This window comes from Chrysemys picta, chromosome 13 (assembly GCF_011386835.1).
Source record: "Chrysemys picta bellii isolate R12L10 chromosome 13, ASM1138683v2, whole genome shotgun sequence".
In the NCBI taxonomy this organism is placed as follows: domain Eukaryota; kingdom Metazoa; phylum Chordata; order Testudines; family Emydidae; genus Chrysemys; species Chrysemys picta.
Genome location: NC_088803.1, coordinates 2,824,501 through 2,839,333, shown reverse-complemented (window position 1 = coordinate 2,839,333; position 14,833 = coordinate 2,824,501). Strand labels below are relative to the sequence as shown.

Below are 14,833 nucleotides of genomic sequence, written 5' to 3'. Positions count from 1 at the left end.
TGGTGTCTATGCAGTTACCGGCCAAACCCACCTGATAAGTTTCCCCTCCAAAACCAGGGAAAATGAGACTTTGTCTCCATTTCGTTCTCATTGTAGCAGTTCTGGAAGGTATGTTCTCCCCTGAGTGCCCTGAAGAATATTGTGTTGCTGAATATAACATCAATATGCTTTAAAGTGCCTTTATTTACAGGTGGCCGGCCCCAGGTCCAGCTGGTGGGGTCTGGAGGGGAGTGGAAAAGTCATCTTTGGAGACTACTGGATAAGCTGGGTCTGTCAGGTTCCTGGCAAGGGCCTGGAGTGGATCTAAATAAATATGTGGAGATATACCTATCTCCTAGAACTGGAAGGGACCCTGAAAAGTCATTGAGTCCAGCCCCCTGCCTTCACTAGCAGGACCAAGTACTGATTTTTGCCCCCGATCCCTCGTGACCCCCTCAAGGATTGAACTCACAATGGGTTTAGCAAGCCCATGCTCAAACCACTGAGCTACCCCTCCCCCCAGCCTTGTATAAGCTACTGGGCTGGCAGTACTGTACATTACGCCAGCTCGATCCAAGGCCGATTCACCATCTCCAGGGACAATCCCAACAACCTGCTGTATCTGCAAACGAGCGACCTGGAACTCCAGGACACTGCCCTGTATTACTGTGTGTGACGAAGTGGGACTGTTCTTAATGTTTTCAACAGTTTCCCCTATGCAGTTCTTAAGTATGCTCAGCCCGCTACCGGCCTGGGGTTCCCTTCCGGCCTGGGGTTCTCTTCACCCAGGCCGGGTTCCCTTCTGGCCTGGGGTTCCCTTCACCCAGGCAGGGTTCCCTTCCGGCCTGGAGTTCCCTTCACCCAGGCCGGCAGCGGGCTGAGCGGGGCCGGCGGCCGGGACCTCGGCGTGCCATTAAAAATCGGCTCGCGTGCCATCTTTGGCACACGTGCCGTAGGTTGCCGACCCCTGTCCTACAAAGTCCTTCACTTGTGGTGTGAGGAGAGTCTGAGATATTTAAGTGCCTATAGAGGCAGATAGGAGCCTGGGAACGGAGTTTTAAAGGTATTTAGGTGCCTAAAGAGGCAGATAGGGGCCTTTGTAAACTCCATTAGAAACCTACGTGAGTTAGCTCCTAATTGCCATTGCCATTAAAAAAAAGTAAGAGAAATTAAATATTCGGAGGGAGAGAATCATCTTTGCAGCGTGTTGATCTAGACTTGTTCATTTGGTCAGAGGGGACGAGGCATTGCAGAGCTTTTTCTCACCCACCACTGCCTACCTTTAGACCACCTTTACCGCAACTTTGGCTAATAAGTTTTATTGTCCCATCTTGACTGCATGCTTTCTTTGCACAAAGCAGCTTTCCCCCTGTGCAGCGATTCAACTGCACTGTTTAAAACCACAAAGTCTTCTTATGCCAAGTAACTCCCTCCCCCTTAGATATGCTGTACGCTAGGTCTGGAAGTATGAGAACTGGGATTCTAGACTCTTTCCAAAGAGAGAAGGAGGAGGATCCGTGCCCCAGGGAACACACAATGTAGAACTAGACAGACAAGTTAACAAACAGAGGGTGGGTAGAGGAAAGATTTGCAACCAGCATGGAGTTGTATTAACAAATGTTATAGACATACGGTAACAGCGTTATAGTGAGATTGGGTTCAATTTCACCACTTCATACTTCCTCTTGAAACATTAACCTGGTAGGTTCAGGGTAATGTTGCTGGGACTGCAATTAAGGATTTGTGTTACACTGTTGGAGGAAGACAGAAGATCCCTGTGAGGTAGCAGTGTGAGATATCAGACTTGACTACCCTTATCTGGATTGAAACAATTGTTTTCTTTGTGGAATCTTATGCATTAGGTGAATTGTCTTTGTATAATGGAGATCTGCCTACCAGACTACAAGTGCATTAGCAGTGCAAACCATGCTATGCTGCCAGAAACCAAAGGGATTCTTCTGATAGAAGAAGAAGAAGATGGAAAGTTGACCAGCGAAGCATTTCAGAGCGCGGCTTCCTGTACTTCCAAGGAAGCATTCACCCACATGGGCAGCTCCAAGTAACAGCTCATTTCTCTGGACTACAATTCTGAGAAGTGTTGAATCCCCTCGGAGCTACAGGGACAGTTTATGTAAAGAGGTTTCGCACGGTGGCTGGGATATACACACACACACAGTGATACAGACACCATAGAGCCCTGCACAAAAACCTTGAACATAACAAGCACATTTTTTCTCAGGCAAACGTCTCGCCCTTGGGTTTTTTGCCATTTTCAGAGGAAGTTACATGAAAAGACAGAAGAAAGGGCCAAGAAATGTTTGTCAATGTTTTTGCAAAAAATAATCTTAATTATGATTGACTCTTTTAAATCCCTTGTTTTTCATTTTTTGTGAAGGAAAAGGGAGAGATTATGCATATGTTATTGCGTTGGTTTAATGATAATATTTTAAATTGTTCTTTTACCTTTGCACATTTCTTTATATGCTGTCGAGTGCACATGTCTAATTATCTATGCAGGGTTTTATCCTCATTAGTTAAATTAAAGAAGGAAAACATCCATAACTATTTTTATTATTTTCAGAACGGAGGGTCACCTTACTACATGGTCCCACATACGGCATGTTGCTGTTCTTTGGGACCCCTAATCAATCCTCCTCAACCCACTGGCAGATCTTGGCTTTGAGGAACGGAATTTGTTTCTGAAAGCAGGAAATTTTGGGAGTCAAGCATCAAAATTCTTCTGTAAGGCCCTGATCCTACAGAAACTGAGCACGTGTTTCAGTTTACACATTGGAACAGACCCACTGAAATGTTAATAGGGCTATCCAGCGGGACAGATCCTCAGCTGGTGTAAATTTTCATATTGGCTTCAAAGGTGCCAGGACCCTTTACACCAAGTGAGAATCTGCCTCAGGGTGGAGGAAGTTGAGCATGTTTGTAAGTCTTTGCAGGACTAAGGATTCCATATTTTAATTATAAAGGCTCGAAGAGACAACAAAAATCACGCCTCTTTGAGCTAATTTTCTTGTTCTGCAGCTAAAATATAAATCACCTTTTGCATGGAAAAGGTTTTTGGTTTAGCACAAGATTACAGCAGAAACTGGAGATGAATAATTAATCTAACCCAGACTCAGACTAAAATAAATACACCCTAGCAGTTGTTTCAATTTTCTCTAGAGAGGTTCTTGCACAGCTGTATAGCACTGTGGACTCCGATGCTGTCTTTAAAGGGACCAAAGTCTCTCTAATACCAAGTAAGTGACTTAACCTTAATGCTCAGGAAAGAGTGTTTGAAAACTTTACATTTAAGAAAAAGTAATTTATTAAAGATTTTTGAAGGCATATTGAAGATGAGATTAAAAATAACCCTGTGACTATGCAGGGATTCTTATTGTCTGTGCTGGTAGTGGTGGTTTTGGGCAATGCACACTTCGGATCCAGAGACAATAGGTCCTTCTGGAAATGTGTGTGTATAAATTCCCAGCTGCTGTCTGACTTTCAGTGACAGTTGGACATTCCTTCTTTCTAGCAGAGAGAAATTACATGAAAAATATAGTTAAAATAGTCATGTGGTGTTCTGCAATTTTAATTCATTTTTCCACTGCAATCTTCTAAAAATATTCTATTGAAAGGTTTCAACATTCATATTAAGTTCATACAAAAACTTGTTGTTAAGGTAGTTTTATAATTGCAGAAACAAACTTTCAAAAGTTAGCAAATGCCAGAATTAAGGTTGTTTGGGCAAAATTAACTCTTTCTCCTTATGCTACAACTTCTAATGAAATGATCACATGCTATTTTCCCCTACAACTCCCATTTTTAAGTTCCTATTATTATTATTACTAAAATCCTGGCTTCAAATGAGACTTAAGGAGCTCAGTCTATTCAGTTTATCAAAGTCTAGATTAAAAGAGGACTATATCATGTACTTATCAAATAGGTACTCTCTAGGTACCCACATACAGCAAAGATCATTGCTTTTAAGGCAAGAAGGGACCATTATGATAATCATTTAATTAAATTTCAACCACAATATTACCTTTCCAGGAGATCAAACACCTTCCAAGCCCTCCATCTGCATTATGGAGTCAGAAAATGAGAGCATTGCTGCTTGCCTGGCGAAAGATTTCTACCCTAAAGAGCTGAAGATATTCCTGAATTCTAACAGTGAAATTATATATGAAGCAACAGACCCGATCCTCACATCTAGTGGGAAATACAGTGCTGTCAAAATTGTCAAGTTCTCTTCAACTGAACTAGTGTCTTGCTACGTTCAACATAACGGCAAAATTATTAAGAAAACCCAAACAGCCGAGAAGCCGCCAGGTATGTTTTCAGGGTTTAAGGCTCAATAAGATAATACACCTTTGAGATTAATTCCGTTTTTATTTATCATATAGGATCACAGTGGAAGTTGGAATGGATTAGTGCATTCATCTAGTCCAGTATTCTGTCTCCAGCTGTTTCAAAGGAAATTGCAAGAAATCCTACATAAAATGTTTACTTAAGAAAATGTTTTGTGCCACTATTCAAGGACTCATATACTTCCAAAAAGGGCAGACTCTCTTTGACTTCACAGCACTATGGAGCAGGCTAGAACTGTGCCCAGGGTGAATTTCCATGCTCTTGAATTTCAGATAGTTCAGTGGGATTATTAGATATCTGTATAAATCATTTATTTTGGGTGCGGTTTGCTGTCTTTCTTTTAGATTTCACATCTCCTGCTCCAACGATCATTGTGCCCAAGCCGTGTAACATTTCAACCCCCAGCCTCGAAGGTTAGTACCCAAATGAGTGATTAACAGACCTACACTGCTGTGTGGAAGGGGAAACTGAGGCACTTTGCCTCATGGCATTGGTGGCTAAATGCCAAGACACCTTCATTTGAACAGATACTGCTATCTGCATTCTGTTAGTAATACAACACCCCGACATGTTTTCAGGCACCTGGGGACCAGGAACTGCGGACCTTGCAAGAACACCTATGAATGACATCCTAGGGTTTAAAGGTACTGGCAGGGGGTGTGACCAGAGACAAACAGGGATTTAACATGTACTGCCTCCACCATGGACAGTGTCCAAGATTCTGGCAGTAAGTTCAGGAGGAGGATGTGACGTTGCATTCCATATGTTTTACTGTGACGGGTTCAGTCAGAGAGATCGTCTTGGAACTGTAACCTGATGTGCTGAGATTACCTCTGAGCCCATTTTCCACTGCCAGCCTGGGACTCCAGAACCCTGCCTTGTTGAGCCAAACATGCTATCCTGCTGTAACACAGACCCAGGGGCTGGGCCATGGCCCCAAAGCTGCAGACTTTAACTAAAAACAGCTCAGCAGGTCACCTATCTCCAGCACCTGGACCCCCAGTTCCCAATGGGATCCAAACCCCAAATGAATCTGTTTCACTCTGTATAAAGCTTATACAGGGTAAACTCATCAATTGTTCGCCTCTATAACATGGAGGGAGGGAGAGAGAGAGAGATGCACAGCTGTTTGCTTCCCCCGGGTATTAATCACTTACTCTGGGTTTATTAATAAACAAAAATGATTTTATTAAGTATAAAAAATAGGATTTAAGTGGTTTCAAGGAATAACAGCCAGAACAAAGTAAGTCACAAAGCAAAATAAAACAAAATATGCAAGTCTAAGCCTAATACATTAAGAAACTGATTACAGGTAATAGCTCACCCTCAAAGATATTCCAATAAGCTTCTTTCACAGACTAGACTCCTTCCTAGTCTGGGCCCAATCCTTTCCCCCGGTACAGTTCTTGTTACATCCAGCAGAGATCTCAGGTGGTAAGCAGGGGTTTTCTCATAACCGGCATCCCCCTTCGTCCTGGTCCACCCACTTTTATATCTTTGGCACATGGCGGAAATCTTTTGTCTGTGCTTGTACACACCTCTGCCTCATCAATGGAAAAGTACAAGGATTAAGATGGATTCCAGCATCATGTGACATGGTCACATGTCACTGTGAGACTGCTAGTCTCCATTCTTCCTGGGTTGGCCCACATATACACTGGAAGGTTTGCAGATAAATAAACCATTTATAACCAATTGTCCTAGTGAATTGGAGCCATCAAGATTCTAAACCACCGTTAAGGGCCCACACTTTACATAATTACAATAGGACCTCAGAGCTATACTTCTTATTTCTAGCTTCAGATACAAGAATGATCCATGCACACAAATAGAAGGAATATATTCTGTAGGTTATAACCTTCGTTATGATAACTTACAAGAGACCTTTTGAATAAAGCATTTTCCAGTTACATCAGATTCACACTCCTAAGCCTATTTCCATCAAACATATGGAGTGCAATGTCCCAGCAGTTTACTGTCTTTCTTTTAGATTTCACATCTCCTGCTCCAACAATCCTCGTGTCCGAGCCGTGCAACATTTCAACCCCCAGCCTCGAAGGTGAGTACCCAAACGAGTGATTATGTTGCTGCAAGACTTTATGGCCAACAGGCAACTTGTGAGATGGGGCTGGGGGGTGGGGGGGGAGCTATTGACTGTCGGAGAAAAACTGAGTTCTCACTATTTTGTTTAGGTACAGCAAGTCAGAGCTTTATTAACTCTCACATGTGCAGAGGAGAGAGCAAAGCAGGTCTCTCTCCGGTAACTAATTACAGCAAGCATTTATACCTTTCATTACAGAAATAATGAGGGACAGCTGCATTTTGTTTATACATAGGCCATCCTGATATCTCATTTCCTCAGTTGTTTTGACTCTTGCCAACATACAATTATTTTCTATTCCTTATCTACACAAGGTCTTCTACACTTTATCTATGCTGAGGTCATCATGACTTCTTACACAGTTCTTTCTCACCCGCCTCACACAATCCTCGCTTCTACAAATCTCGCGTTATCAGGGTTACAGTTAGCCTGACTCTTGCTAACAAACGTCATGCATTACAGTTCCCTTCTGTCAGTTCTTTTCTCTGCTTCCACAACCCCCCCTTTTGTACTTCTAGTACAACAAACATTCTCAAATCTCTATTTGCATCAAGTCCTGGACTTCTGATTCTAAATCAGATGCTTCAACCTTAGGGGTTTTGATTGGATGCAATGACAATGCATGATTAGCATGAACATGAAAGGTATTACTATTATTACGTCTTTTACAACAACAATAACATAATCCTAAACTAACTAATAACAATACAAGCAATAACATTCCCATAGCAATACTATAATGGGGTTGTTGTACAGCCTTTGTCATAAAGCACAATACATCATATTTAGTACATAAGGTGGATACTCTATAAGCAGTGTGAAAGGCATACTTTTCTACTTGATATACATTTTGAAGCATGTGAATTTGCCCTTGTACCTCAGAGATTTTCTGGATCTCAGGTAACAATGAAAGCAAATTTTGAAATCTATCAGATAGTAAGCTAGTCCAATTAAAGGGTATCTGGAACCTAAGGGCTACTTGAAAAACTCTATCTGCAGGCCAGTAAATGATATGATTGCCTGCAGTGGTAGTGAGATTAAAATGTATGTCTTGTGATATGGTGTCATTAACATACACACAGCTATCATTAGCTTGGAAGAGTAAGTGTCCTGTCAGGGTAGTTCCTTGTCCCCTACCCTCCCAGCAAACGTAGTCATAGACAGTGACAACTTCTCCTGGCTTCAGTTTACGTGTACACTGAAGCTGTGGGGGTTCTAATGGCCAGAATGTCCACAGGTTACCTAACCCCATCCAAATGTCAGGTGTAATCCTAGGAGCACTAACTAAAAATCGATTGGGCATACCAGGTGGTCTAATTTCCCAGATGTCTCGATGAATTACCCAATCCCATATGCATCCTCCCCATGGACCCGGCAGGATACGGTATGTGGGAGCCCACACCCCCTGTACCGGTCCATATGCTTGGAAGGAGCACTGAGAACGTCCACACTTCCACCCAGAAAGTTTCCAAGCATGTCTCCATGGCCACAGATCAGATGGTACTCCTGACGTGTCTGTAAGGGCAGTGGGCCAAGCCTGGTGCTCTAGATCATTCCGAATGGCCATTAGCTGGTCATTCAAAAAATCCTGAATCTTTGAGCATGCTAGATCCCACTGCAATGCCTTCCTAGCCTCAGTGATATTCAATACCATCTCTGTCAGTAACTTCTGGGTCATAGAACTAAGGGCGGAGATAACATGTAACTCACCAACTCCAGCCTGTACCTGGGTTAGTTGTGCTCCAGAAACAAGGCCTATGGCCTTCTCTAGTTGTCCCAATTTCTCATCATGTTCCTGATTCTTAAAAATATTCCAAACTGCTGCTGCACTATTGGCCCCATCCCACAGGGATCCGGTCAAGTCTCTTCTCTTTCTAGAAGAAATAACCCAAGCCCTCTGTTGCGCTAATCTAATGGCAGCCCCTTGTGAACAGTTTGGGTATGTAGAGGTAATCTGGAAACTGGATAAGGGCAATGAAAATTTAACAGTTCCCAGTGTGGTGTTAATCACAGTCCATCGATATCCTACTACATCTCTCTTTGGTGTAGTGCTATACCACATCTGTTGGTCAAATACCTTTATGTATTTCCGGGAGGCATTAACATTAATGGTATAAGATGGAGTGTATTGCAGTAAGGTACAAGTCACATTATCAGTCACTGGAATAATTTCTATGCAGGTAAAATTTCCAGTGGCAGAACAAACTCTTTGAGTGCTTGTCTGATTGTTCACTAATTGGGTGATCAAATAACAATAAGGGCCTCTTTCATTTAACACAGTACAAATTCCAGGAACAATCATCATATCTATTTCACTATAGAACCCATCAATTGCAGTTATTAATTCTTGGGGTTCACTAGTAGTGATATCATGTACTTTTATCTCTACAGATCCATTTGTTTTCCATTCAATTGTTTGCTCATATACATTATCTTGAACTTTAAAGAATAATTTCTCTGAGCAAAATTTCAGTAAATCACTGGGATGTGAAAGTCTTGGCCAATGAGTTTCATTGGAATGTGTAGTACTGTTTGTATCTGGATAAGTTACAGTGGTGGTGGCAAGGGTCAAGGGACTAGTGGTAGGTGTATTCTTTGTAGTGGCAAGGCGTTTTTGATATTCATCATCTGAAAGCCAATTAGGGAGGGCAGTGCATCCTGAAGGTACCTGTCCATAAGCACAAAGCCCTGATCCTGGAAAGAATCCACCCCACCACTGGACCCCACATTCCCAGGAACGTTCCCCACAGTTCCCTCCTTGCCAATAAACAATGCTTCGTTTCTTCCACCAGGGCCAGTTCTTAATGTCTTTTGTAGTTAGAAAGTTCTGGACTTTGGTGGTTTCAGCAGAGCGAGTGTTTCTTCTTTTCTTCTTCAAAAGCAGTTGTGATTCACCATAATACAGGGGAGAGGTTACTAGCACTTCACCCTGTACTGGTGTGGTTCCTGTAAAAGAATTCAAAGGCACAGTAGATCTGTCAGTGGACAAGGGAGAGGTTACTAGCACTTCACCTTGTCCTCTTTCCCTGCTGTCCAGGAGGCACAGCAGAGCTAGCAGGAGAAACAGGCTGATCAGCAGCTGGAGAATCTTCTCCAGGCGGAGGGGTCTTTTTGCAGTGCGAAGCATGGGTCCAGGTGGGCAGTCCTTGGCACTTCACAGCAGTGTTGGTAGTTAACAGGACTTGGAAAGGGCCTTTCCAGCGTGGAGCCAGGGCAGTCTTTCGCTGATGGACCTTTATGTAGACCCAGTCTCCTGGTTCCAGCGAATGGCAGGGCTGCACAGGATCCTTGGGTAGTGCTTCTTTCACCTGTGTATAGAAAGACTTAACACATTTCATTAGTGTCTGACAATACTTAAGCATTGTGTCATCCATTAAATGAATGTCCATCTGAGCTAAGGTCAGTGGGGGCGCAGTTGGTAGTCTCATCGGGCGCCCTGTCAGAATCTCATGAGGGCTGAGTCCAGTCTTTCGATTGGGAGTGGCCCTCATACTCATTAGTGCCAGAGGAAGGGCATCTGGCCACTTCAAGTTTGTTTCAGCACAAATCTTGGCCAGTTTATTTTTCAGAATTCCATTCTGGCGTTCCACTGTTCCAGCAGACTGCGGGTGGTGGGGGCAGTGAAGGTTGTGTTGAGTCTGCAAAGCTGCACATAACTCTTTTACAATCTGTCCAGTAAAATGAGTTCCACGGTCACTGTTGATACTCACAGGGATGCCAAATCGTGGTACAAAATCTTTAAGCAGAATTTTCACAACAGTCCTGGCATCTGCTTTCCTGCAGGGAAAAGCTTCAACCCAATTTGAAAATACATCCACCAAAACCAATACATATTCATAGCCACAACATTTAGACAGTTGAATAAAATCAATCTGAATATTTACAAAAGGTCCCCAAGGGGGAGGGTGAGCTGCCTGCCTAACTTTAACAGCTTTACCAATGTTATGCTGCTGACAAATCACACATTGTTGACAGTAGTGATGTGCAATGACTGGGAACCCGAATGCACACCAATCTCGGTTAACTGCAGCAACCATCCCCCCTTTGCTCACGTGAGCCATTCCGTGGTATACACGAGCAAGATAGGGCATTAGCATCTTCGGTGCAACCAGGCGACCAGCTGGGGCACACCAAAGATGATCAGGGTGTAGAATACAGCCATTAGCACTCCAAAAACGTTTCTCAGCTGCCGGTGCTGCTTCCTGGATCTTGGCCAGATCCTCAAGGGAGGCTAGTGGAGGCTGTTCAATCAAAGCACAAGTATATTCAGCCTGAGGTGCAGAAAGGGCCGCTGCTTTGGCTGCCGAGTCTGCCAAAGCATTTCCACGGGTAACTTCATCATGAGGGGTCTGGTGAGCTGTACATTTCACGACAGCTATAGCTTTGGGCAATAAAAGAGCATCTAAAAGAGCAGAGACATACAGACTGTTCTTAATAGGAGAACCAGTGGATGTAAGAAAACCTCTATACTTCCAGAGCAACCCATAATCATGTACCACTCCAAAAGCATAACGAGAGTCTGTATAGATTGTAACTGCTTGATCCTGAGCTAGAATGCAGGCTCGAGTTAAAGCCACAAGTTCGGCCACTTGAGCAGAAAACACAGAAGGAAGGAAAGCACTTTCAATAACAGCATGTGCAGAACACACAGCATAACCAGCAACCAATTTGCCCTTAGAATCTCGCAAGCACGAACCATCTACAAAGTAAATAAGATCAGGATTTTGCAAAGGCACATCTAGTAAATCATCTCTTGGACGAGAGAGAACCGATGTCACAGACACACAGTCATGTGGGTCTCCGTCTTCGGGCCCAGGCAACAAGGAGGCAGGATTTAGAACAGGGCAACGAGCCAAAGTGATATGAGATGAAGACAACAAGACAAGCTCATATTTTGTAAGACGAGAAGTGGATAGATGCTGTGTCTTAGATTTTAACAAGAGAGCAGCCACAGCATGAGGGACAGCAACAATCAAAGGAGATCCTAAGACAATAGATTCAGATACCTGAACAGCAAGAGCTGCTGCAGCTACAGCACGCAGGCAAGGGGGAAATCCAGCTGCCACAGTGTCTAGGGCAGTACTGTAATAAGCAATGGGACGGTGTTTGTCTCCGTGCCTTTGCGTTAATACAGCCAAAGCAAACCCATTACGCTCATGACAGAAAAGAGTGAATGGTTTAGCATAATCAGGAAGTCCCAGGGCTGGTGCACTGGACAGACTTTGCTTGATAGCAACAAAAGCTTGTTCAGCCTCTGGAGACCAAGGAAGAGGCTCAGGGGTACCTGACTTAGTCAGATCCTGTAAGGGTTTAATCATTGTTGCATAGCCTAAAATCCATTGTCTACAGTACCCAGTCATGCCAAGAAAAGTACGCATTTGAGAAATAGTTCCAGGCCTCTTAAAGGAACCTGGAGTGCATGTGCCACACTTCTAGTAAGATAACAGGTACTTTCCTCAGAGGGATTAGAATCAGGGGAGCTACTGGGAGGCTCAGAATCACCTCTTTGTGGTGAAGAGGAGGCTTCTCTCCCAGGGGAAGAGAGAACAATGTGTGCAGCTGATACATGCGGTGGTGAAACTGGCACTGCCGGGTGAGATTCGTTAGCAGACCCATGCTGTGCAGGGGGAGGAGGCAGCACGGGCTGCTGCTGCTGCTGCTGAATGTTACTGAAGAAATCTAAAATATCCTCAGCAGTTTCCTCCTCACTGTCAGATCTAACTAATTGGGGATAAAGGGGAGCAGAAGGAATTGCTTGAACGGGATTAGGATACACAGGAGCAGAAGGAATCGCTCTAGGGGGTAGACAGCTGGATGCCTTGCATTTAAGCTGTAAATGTTGCACTTGGGCTTTTAACTTTTCCTGGGAGTCCTTTAGACTCCGCACTCGAGACTCGTGGAGTCGCTTTGTTGCTTCCTCCCACCAACAGACAAATTGCTCCCACTGTGTATCAGAGGCTTTTGGTGAAGCCAGAGTTTCTTTAAGGTATTTAAGTTTGTCTAAATCAAAGGTACCTTCTAGTGGACATTGTTTAGATGGATTTGCACGCGTGTAAAGATTCCAATTATCTAAATACCTGCAGGTTTTCGGGCCATAATGTACGTACATGAAATAAGCTGGGGTACCCTTAGGGGGTGAAAGGGAAGATTTAGACTGTCCCCCACCCATTTTCCAATCACACACTCAAAGGGGAAGGATGCCCTGTCCGCGCTAGCGGCTCATAAACTAAGGACTCTCCCTACAGGGTATTCACACAGGAGTGACTAACGAGGATAGCCATGACCCCCTACACCTCCCTTCAGCAAAGAGCGTCGGCTAATCTCAGAGAGAAAGCGCCGCTTACTCTGTTGCATCCAGTGAGATGGTCAGACTGTCAGTGGCTCACACGGAGAGGAAAAGGGGAGGGAAGATGGGTGCACACACTCCTAGACCCAGGTAGCCTCCTCGCCGGACGATGCCAGGCCGAGTCAACCTACATGGGTCGGATCTCCTAAAGATCCTCTAGTTACCGGGCTTGCGTTAGAGTAGTTCTGGTCACGAGCCAAAGGACTTCGCAGAGTACTCTGGGCGTCTTCCGGTAACACTCAATTCACACTGTGTACACACACACACACACACACACACACACACACACTCCAACATACCAAGGCCTTATACCAGGTACTACTCCTGAGTACCTCCAGGTACTATTCCCAAGTACCTTGATGCATCACTTGAGGCGGTAAAAACCCCTCTTGAGGCAGTAACAACTCCTCAACACAGGTGCAAACCCTATGCACCTAGCATATGCTTACAGGGGGCGGCAAACAATTCCCCTATTACGCCGCTTAGCATCTGACCTTGCTGCACAGTCAATAAGTTCGGATGGCGTGAGCCCAACAGGGGCAGACGGCCCCACGGACAGTCCTCCTCCGACACCCCAATAGAGATTTCAAAAGGTCTCTTACCTCTATTGTGGCGCCATGGGGTTCGAAGGGGAACGATCCGTAGCAGCTGCCGTTGCCTCAGTGGGCGTTGCCATCCCGGACGAGCCCCCAAATTGTCGGAGAAAAACTGAGTTCTCACTATTTTGTTTAGGTACAGCAAGTCAGAGCTTTATTAACTCTCACATGTGCAGAGGAGAGAGCAAAGCAGGTCTCTCTCCGGTAACTAATTACAGCAAGCATTTATACCTTTCATTACAGAAATAATGAGGGACAGCTGCATTTTGTTTATACATAGGCCATCCTGATATCTCATTTCCTCACTTGTTTTGACTCTTGCCAACATACAATTATTTTCTATTCCTTATCTACACAAGGTCTTCTACACTTTATCTATGCTGAGGTCATCATGACTTCTTACACAGTTCTTTCTCACCCGCCTCACACAATCCTCGCTTCTACAAATCTCGCGTTATCAGGGTTACAGTTAGCCTGACTCTTGCTAACAAACGTCATGCATTACAGTTCCCTTCTGTCAGTTCTTTTCTCTGCTTCCACATGACTTCAAGGTCAGCTGAGAATCTGGCCCTTGCTGTGTCTGGTAATTGAACGGTAAAGAACGTAGGACCAGGTTGTCCAAACTTTACTGGTGTTGGTGGGCAGCTGGTCACACAAGTGGACCCATTGCTGTGAATGGGGAGAGGTGCTGAGCAATGGTGAGCAGGGGTCCTGCAGTCTGGCTCCGAGAGTCCTGCTCCCATTGACGGCAACGGCCCCGGACTGAGAAACAAACATCTCCCCTGTAGTCTATTGCCACCATACGTTGTGAACTCCTTCCACATGGGCCCATTTCCCACTGACATCAATGACATCATCACATTCTTCTTCTCCTTCTCTCAGCATTTTGCATTGCAGAAGAGAGCTGCACCTTGCCAGCTCCACTTCCTTACTCCTGCTCTCTAGCACAGAGAGAGGCTTGGAAGGATTCGATTTTTTATCAGTAAATGTTGATAAACATCAGTTCACCTCACAGACAGAAACCAACAACAGAACTATTTCTACTGATAGCAATTGAAATGTACAAAGTAAGGGAAGCACCATAAGAAAAATTCTGCATGAGAATGTATTAGAGTTTGACTTACGGGTATTTACTTGGTATATTTTGACATATAATATTGACAATCTGTGTTTTAATGGTTATAAAGCTTTAATTTATTGAATCTCAAAATATACTGTCATTAAATAATTATTGTCTGACCCCCAGTCATTTCATACAATTGTGAAAAATATAAATAAATAGAAATAGAAAAAAAGCCATTGATGTTATCGGTCTAAATTATTTAAAATTATTAAATTATTTTAAAATATTAAAAATTATTAAATTTTTGAATTAAAAATTTTATTCTGACAAGTCTCTCTCTCTCTCTCGCTCTGTGTATATATATATATATATATATATAATGG

General features: G+C 43.8%; 1 long non-coding RNA gene across 2 annotated transcripts; it reads right to left on the bottom strand.

The window, feature by feature from the left end:
• Positions 1-6,526: 6,526 nt before the first annotated feature.
• On the bottom strand, positions 6,527-13,922 carry LOC135975418 (uncharacterized). Of its 2 annotated transcripts, none has more exons than XR_010592438.1 (2): positions 13,394-13,922; positions 6,527-9,768 (listed from the first exon to the last, which is right to left on the bottom strand). It is a non-coding gene; the product is annotated as an uncharacterized LOC135975418 (long non-coding RNA). The 2 variants fall into 2 exon arrangements; XR_010592439.1 differs by having other exon boundaries at positions 6,527-9,753.
• Positions 13,923-14,833: the final 911 nt, after the last annotated feature.